This window comes from Larus michahellis, chromosome 2 (assembly GCF_964199755.1).
Source record: "Larus michahellis chromosome 2, bLarMic1.1, whole genome shotgun sequence".
NCBI classification, from domain to species: Eukaryota; Metazoa; Chordata; class Aves; order Charadriiformes; family Laridae; genus Larus; species Larus michahellis.
Genome location: NC_133897.1, coordinates 16792492 through 16801274, shown reverse-complemented (window position 1 = coordinate 16801274; position 8783 = coordinate 16792492).

Here is an 8783-nt window from a genome sequence, read left to right as displayed (position 1 = left end):
GGCTACATTGTATTCAACGAACATTTATGTGGGAAAATAATCAAAGGAAGCAATACTGACCAGAAGGGTTACAGAGCTTCCAATCTACTAGTTTCAGAATAGATAGTGTAAATGTCTAAAGGAACTTGAAGATGCATCAGAAACTCGTGCAGAGCACACCATGAATTCAGTAGAAGTCATATAGCAATAGAAGTTGATGCTTCGATTATTACTTTTTTATATACCATCTGTTCCTGTTCTTTATCATGTTACCTTGCCTCCTTCGGGTATTTGACGGGGAGAATTTTCACAGAGGTAAAGTATGTCTCAGACTTATTTTCTATGAGATTGTTTTGATACAAGCATAGTAGACTAAATTAGCTTTTATCTAGAGGCCACTATTTTATTCCTTATTGCTTGACCATTTTGCTTACAGTTCCTCTCTGTAACCGATTCACAATTCAGGGCAGTAACATACAGACAGAAATCGGTACCATGCGTAGTGACTGGGCTCTAAACTCCAGTGTACTCCTATTCTTTACCCACTGAAGTATTTGGTACTAAAACGCTGAAGGTATTCAGTTGCATTACAGAGGTGTGTTGAAAGGCTTTTGCTAAATATGGATTAAAAGGTGAATTACCTCTGCTACATGTACCTTAAGATTAGGGTAATCCCTCATGGCATGCAACTGAAATCCACTAAACCCAGAGAGTCCTAGGCACTGCTGTGGAGAACACAACTTCCCCGCTCATCACAGGACTCCTTGGTACAAGCGGAGGGTGGAAAGCTTGCCTTGCTTCCCTTTCTGCTTAAATCCCCATGTGGAGGGTGACTATCTGCCATGAAGGGAAGGAAGGAGTATAAAATGGGGAGAATGGGAACCAACTGTTACAGGTAGAACCAAGTACAGATGAAAAGATGAACACAGAAAAGTTTAGCAGTTGGAAGTTTGTCATTTTTGCTAATCTCTTCAAATTACTCTGCATATGCGGGCTGTATTCCTTAGCAGTTTTGAGAGAATAATAAAAATTACTCTCCAGAAAATAGCTGAAAATAAGATAAAAAATAATCGGAATCCATGAAACGAGGCAATACAGGGCAGCAATGACAGGTATCTCTGAGACTGAAAAAATGAATCATAATGGAAATATCACCCTCTATGTCATTCTGCTGTGAGATGTACCAAAGAAGTGTTGTTAAAGTCAATGCCTGGTATTTATGACTGGGGATGGGTTTGACCTCAAGTTCTTTCATTTTGTTATTCTGCCAGTAGTTAAAAGTACGCATTGTACTACCAGAACAGTGGCCTCACTTCAGGCACTTTTATTCTTGGCCTGTCTTGCCTTAACGGTGTGAATTAGCTTGTGGCCAGAAGCTCTTAACCCATTTAGTTTATGTCATTAGCCCATTTGCTATACAGCTGGGAAAGCAAGGGATTGATAACCGAGACATCAGAATTAGCATGAGTAAAGCACAGGAAGTTTTACCAAAAGGAATTCTGCACCAACCATGGTTTTTTATGGCTAGCGCTTATGATTTTGATAGATAAAGATAAAATCCCTGATTTTACATGAGGAAATAAATATAAGATATATGTGGTTTGTCATCTGACATTGCCAAAAACTTTACAAATTAAAATAAGTTGACTTGAAATGGTCACCAAACTCTCTAAGATAGGTGAGTAACAGTCCCACTAGTTACAGCGAGTAACTAACGATGTAGTTATCCAGACTGTGCTGCTTCTTTTGTTAAAATACCTCTTAAATCTTTCAGACCACAGAATTCTTGCTTTTGGTTGCTTAGGTGTGCTATAAGCAGTGAATTTATTTCCTGGCACTAATAGACTTGGGTCTTTGAATGTTTACTAGCTACCTGGGAGTTATATGTAAACATTTCTATACCACTAACACCTCCTGCTTCTAGAGACATCACTAAATACTGGAATACCAAATTAGCAATTATAAACCTGCTAATCACTACAGTGGTATTCACAAAGGCTTTCTTTAGCCCAGCCAGGTTAATCTCCCTGTGCTCTCTCTACAGTCAGGAGGAAATTTCTATAGGGCAATTCAGAGCAGAAACCTGGAATTTAAGTGCACTAAATGATTCTTCAGAGTAGACCTGGCTATAGGAGGTCTCAACAGACAGCTTCCCTAGGTCACAGGTATCCCTGCATTATACCCCCCAAATTTTTTTCTGTTTAAGAAAATAAATTCTAATAAATCCAAACAAATAGCAGTCATGCAAAGGACAAAAATGAACAAGAGAAAGCTGCTGATCTCATGCTTCCCTGCAGAGAAAATGAGGAAAGGGTGGAGAATCGCCCAGACACTTTCTGATTATCCTGTGAGATAGGATGGGAACAATGAGGTGGCTGGGGTGAGCCTGAACAGAGCACTTTCATTTTGGCACTTCAACAAATGTTGGCAGCATTTTCTTTTTTAATGTCAACATTATGTGCACGACTTCAAGGTGAGCTTTCCAAGTCACTCAAGTTAATTGATACATCAGGGATGTGGAACTGGAACATTATGTCCTTGATGCTACTTAAAAAAATTGCAAAACTATATGTTGCCTTTGGAGAAGGGACTAGAAAAATCCAAATGCACTACAGAAGTATTGGCCAGAAATGGCCAACTGCAGCCATTTCCTTTAATGTGTGTCTGATTGATTGAAACACTGTGAGATTATGTCTTCTGCTCTGGTTTTGATGATTGAATACTGTCCTGCATCCCAAGTTGGACCTACTTTCATCTTATCCGGAACTGTCCTTTTGCTGACCGTATGTTTTTATACAAAAGAACTAAGTGCTTTTTGCTCTGAACTTGCAGGTGTCTGCTGCAATGTAGCCTCAAAGCTTCAAAACCGAGGGGTTTGAATTTGGTGCAAGAGATTGTTAGTGCAAAGACAGACTCCTCTGATCCATGGAGCAAAGAAACGTTACTTACCAGCAACTGTAACGCAGATATTGGAGACTCTCAGGCCACATCCTCTTCTACCTCACCTGCGCTCACAGGCACACTCAGACCTTGCCCTTCTCATGGCCATGCGGGGTGGAGCGATCCTGAGCAATCTGCCGCCTCAGCCAGCACCCGCAGGAGGCTCCGAGACGGGCGGAGGGTGGTTGGTGCGTGTTCAGGCAGGCACTGCAGAAGAGATTCAAGTGTGTAAGTACAGTGTCAGGAGAAGCGCCTTAGGGCAGCCAGCCTTGCCTTCCAGGGGAATTCTTCTCTGAGGCTCCAGGTCCTACAAGAATCTAGAGAGGTTCATCAGAGCTCCCAAGACCCTGACTCTGCCTCCAAGAGTGACAGCTCTACTTAAACACAAACTTATAAAAGGTATGGTCTGCTCTGCACCACCGCAGGGGCATCCCTGCAGTTTACCTAATCCGATGGGGGCAATATATATCCTGCTACAACCAGGTAGGGGAGACTTGTAAGACTTGTCCTAACTGTATTTTTATAATCATGCTCTTCCTGCACACAATGGTCACTGGGTGTAACTGTAAATAAGGATTGCTTTCATTTTTGAAGTTCAAAATGATGAGGTTTCTCCGTTGCTTATGCGGTGATCGTGCACTGAGACACAGAGGCCAGCCCAGTGTTTGGTGCTCTTGGTCGGGTGGCTCCAGTTAAAAGTATTTTCTATCTCACTGCTATGCTACTTTTATAGCATAATTCACTCTTACAAGTCAAAACTGACTTCTTCACAGGGTACCCACACAGTGAAATCAATAGTATCTTTAGTGCTTGAAACCTGGAGCACTTTCTAAGTTTCAACACCAGTTTCCAGGTTTAACATCAGTTATTTTTCAGCAATACCACTGCATTCATTTCACTGAAAGAGGGAATGTAGCAGAGGTGAGGAACTAATCCAGCACTATAAAGGGAAATCTTGTGATGCCTTCAACTGAAGCTCGGAAGATCTTGGCTCCCATTCGTAGCTCTCATTTACTTCAGTATCGTTCTTTATTTTATGCAAGCTGTATGTTCTGCATAGATCAGTACAGTATTAAAAAGTGGAGATGGGGTGACAGTTGGCTGTTTTGTTTTGTTTACAGACAACGTAACCGATGTAGCAACCTCCATGTCTCAGAGGGAAGGACACAGGCTGCAAGAGAGATGCATTCAGAAGAACCCCTTGAAGCCAGTCTGTGTGCGCACACTTCAAAGGTAACCATGGTTCCTTGGTGTCTCTAAGCAGAGATATTCCAACATGATGCTGTTCAATTTGATTTGATTTGATTTGATTTGATTTGATTTGATTTGATTTGATTTGAAGGGCGAGCTCTGGAGTTAGCAGGTAGCTGTAATCTAGCAAGGTTTTCCCTTCCTTAGAAGTTTTATCTTGTCTCCACGACAAGCAAGAACTCTGAGGCCAAGGCCAGGAATCTCTGGGCCTTCCACAGATGGCTATTGCTTCTTAAAGCTGCTCCTGGCTTCAGTTCTTTGAATTCAAATGCAGTAATATCCCTTCCCCAGGGACGTGGGTTTGTTTCTTTGTCAAATAGCTGCTCCTGTCCCTCTGCCTTCACATGACTCCGCTCCCGCTGACCTTGGACCAGGACCTTTCCTCCCCTGGTGTTAAGCAAAACGGCATTTTAAACATGGGGAATCCCAAAGCTCTAAAGAACTTTCTGAAATGAGACAAAATTAGGATTGATACCAGCAAATGTACATTTATATTCTCTGCTGGCCTCAAATCATATTTAACTTTTAACCAGGTTTGTTATGAGAGGGTTTGTAGCCAAGATCAACCTTACAAACACAAAGAAAACCCATAAAAAGATCTTAAGACCTTTGATTTCTAAGTATTTACTCAGAAATGTGCTGCAGAAGCTAATTTTTATAGTGTTGTTTTCAAAGTAATTAATTTTTAACCTTAGTCTTTACTCAGTGTAAGACATAGTTTATTTTTCAGATGTATACATTAATTTTCAAAGAAATTGGCCATATGTGGCAAACAAAATCCATGTACAATGTCAATGTAGGCAACACCCTGGTATAATTTCCTTCTGCTTTTCTAGTAGAGCTTACATATAATTACTTTTGTGGTGCAAAATAATTTCATACTACATTAGATATTTAAGGAATGTTTACAGAAGATGAAACCATAGTTTTGATTGCTAAAGCTCAGCACCAGATGTACGTGGGGTAATTGTAATTAGATAATATTAACTTGTCCGTAAAGTGCCCCGGATTCACCAACAATTACTCAGAATGTGTTCAAGCCTTAACCAACAGCAGCATGTGACTGGAATAGTGATTTTTGGAAAGTAATCAGCAGCTGGTGATTCAGTAGATCCTGAATCCAGGAGAGATTGTGGTTGGAAGGGACCTCTGGAGGTCATCTGGTCCAACCCCAAGGGCAGGTTGCCTAGGACCATGTAGATCTCCAAGGACAGAGACTCCACAACCTCCCTGGGCACCCTGTGCCAGTGCTCAGTCACCCTCAGCAGTGAAAAAGTGCTTCCTGACCAGAGGGAACCCCCTGTGTTCCAGTTTGCACCCATTGCCCCTGGTCCTGTCACTGGGCACTGGGATCTGCTGCACTGTGCATGCTGCCGGACTGCCCTTGAATCTTCTTTAAGCTAATCCATGGTTCCTTTTGAAGAACATCCAGTCCTGATTTAAACATTCCTAGGAACCACAGTCCACCAGACTTTTGGTAATTCTAAGCATAAATGATCATACCTGGTACGTTATATGTTTTTCTGGTAGCTTGAAGGGCCTGTTGTGCTGCCTCTGGTTTCCTTGTAGGCACTTGGAGATCGCGCTCAGGTCTCCATAGCACATTGAATGAAGCAGCTCCGTGGCTCTCTCACCTTCAGGTGTGTTTCAGTCCTCCGGACACTCTCACAGCTCTTCTCTGGCTCCTTCAGAGAGCAGCACTGCTCCCTGCGAGTGGTGGCCACGGTGCTCTGGCAGCAGCTGAACCAGTGCCTTTACAGCTACCTGTGAAAGAAGCACATTAAAGCTTTTACTCACGTGAATAAACTCATAGAAAACGAGCGCAGATCTTCATTAAAACATCACCACCAATGCAAGCCCGGCCGGCCAGTTTGCTCTGTCAGACACACTGCTGCTGCTCCTGACTCATGTGGTTTGGCAGGAGCCCTGGGTGGTGTGCTTCAAATCTGTAGAGGGAAATCTTCCTCAAAATTGGTTTGCTGTGAACCGTGAGCTCACAACTCTTTTTCCTGACACCCAAGTAAAGGAATGATTATAGCTTTCCTGTTAGAACTTCTGACTCTCCTTGTCCCTGGATTTCAGCCAGCCGAGCTACGGAGCTGAACACAACCTGCTCTCGAGTACAAACTAGGCTGAAGTCGAGAGCATGAGCTTGTTAAGAAATTACGTGCATTGATCAGAAAAGCAATAGTCAGGAGGGAAAACACAAAGTCCCCCATTTTACTGGGTGGCATCTTGGTGCCACGGCAGGCAGGTGAGGAGGGGCAAGTCCTGGCCTGGCCTGGCCAGAGCAGCTGCTCTGAGGGACACCAGCCGTCAGGCTTCGAGGTAGAGCCGGGAGAGGTGCAAGTTTAGGAAGATTTCAGGCAAAATCTGTACTGGGGATGGTTTCTGTGGGGCTGGCTCGTGGTGCCAGCTCAGCCAAGGTACAAGCAGCCCCTAAAAAGCTGTAAACAGACTTCTAGTGATGCATGCTCTCACCTTCTTTGGTTGTAATTTTGTTCCGTTTTTCAAGCCTACAATCCTAAGCAACTATCGCTTTATCTTAAAGCTTGATTAAAGCTGATCATGAGTAATCCGACACACGCTATGCGTGTTATTTCTGAGGGGAACAAATGGATTATTCAAGGGCACACTGGGAAACTTTTGGAGTCTCCGTACTGAATGTGCTGTGGGCATTTTAGGAACCTGGAGGCATCCTGCTGGCTCAGCGGGCAAATTGGGCAGAGGAGCAACTCGCTGAAGGAGGATTGGTTGGTATCTCTCTGGGAAGCAGGAAGGAAATGGGAACATTATCTAAGACCTGAGTCACTGGAAGTTTCTTTTGTATTATTTGTAGCTATTGTTATCTGCTGCCCCTCCACCGTGTCTGCAGTGCTGAAGGTGACTCTTGTTCCAAGGGAGCATCTCAAGGATGGTGATGGTTTGCTGACCAGGTACCCGCAAGCAGAAAGTACTCATGGGAACAGGGGTTGAGTGGCAAGTTAGTGACGGGTTACTGCTGGAAGGGACACCAAGTTCTTGGTACCTTACTGATTTTCTGTACGATGGTACCTGTGGAGAATCTGTAAACTCTGTATTTTTGTTCTGCGTTAGCTAAAGGCTTCTGGTCTCCTGCTTTCCTTACTGTGAGCTGCTGTAGATAAAATCTGCTTTTTTAGTTTTAAGTCTTGCACTTCCAAAAGAATTTATGGGGTTTTGATACTTTAATACAATTTTGCATTAATATGGGTTTGCTTTTTTGCAAGCATCTTCACAACAAACACACTACACAGAAAATTAAAGCTTATTAAAACCAAGCATCTCAAGAATAAAACCCTTATTGGGACATCCCTGGAAGCACCATCTCCCAGAAGCAGAAGTCAACAGCTTTGTGCCAGAGCATTCGCAGACAGATGACATTTGCTCCTGTGAACTGGTTTGGCTGCCGCACTACAGTTCCTGCTTCATTAAATAATCTTTCAGGAATGGAAACTACCATGAGAAGCATCCACTAGGCAAGTGTTACTGACAGCTACAGGCTGATTTACACTGGCAACCACAAAGGAAAGGACAGGAAGTCTACAGACTTCAGTGAAAATGACTTTATTTATATCGGCGCCACTGGTTTATGCTCCCTGAAGACCTGAGATACAGTGTTGTTGAAAGAGGATTGTTGTAAATGCCTCGCGTCTCTCATCAAACCTGTCTTCTACTGAATCAAAAAAATGCTGGTTATGGCGCTGACAAGTCTGCCACACAAACCCAGCCAACGGAGCTGTAGCCCACAGCTGCTTTTACAGCAGGGCTTTAACAAAACGAGATGGGGATTTAAAATGAACTCCTGACACATTAAGCACCATCTGTGGCTGAATAGTACTGAAATACTGTATTCATGTTTATTGTCCAGTGTTGTGATGAGCGGAGGCCTGTTAGCGCTGAATAGGACTGAATGCACGGGCCTGAATTGCTTAAACACTAAATAGACACTAGGAAAACGGGAATCACAGCGGAACCTAAAGAAAAAGAATGTCTTTTTACCACTGCTAGGTCATTGCACCCCATTAGTGGAAAATCAGTAAAAAGCATGTAACTTCTGCGTCACTAACAGCACTCCTTAGCTATTGACAGCCCAGGTTCAACCACGGCGAGGTAAGTGCTTACATCCCACAGATCCCTGTGCAATCACATCTCCAAAAGGGTGAGGTAAACAGCATTATCGTTTGCACTTACGCTAGATTTAAAGAGGACACACGTTTTAAAAAATGGATATAATCAGTCTCCAGCACGATTGGAGACTGCCTGCCTGTCACCAGGAGCAGAAAGTGACAGGATCAGTACAATGTGACCGGGATGGAGGAGTTCCGTGTGCAAACATTTGGAAACGCTCATACTATGAAACAGAAAAAATTTATAAAACTAGTTTTAAAGCCAGCAATGTAGTGTTTTGGTAGTTTCACTAAAGCCCCAGTTTTATGATTTTTAGCTTCTTATCAACTTGCTCATTACTGCCACTTCCTAAATGGCAGTTCTAGCCAATACCTAGACTCACATAAAAACACGATTTATGAACTGGAATGGAAACTGCTCCCTGTATCCCTGACCACGGCAATAATTCCAGCTCCGACAGAGGA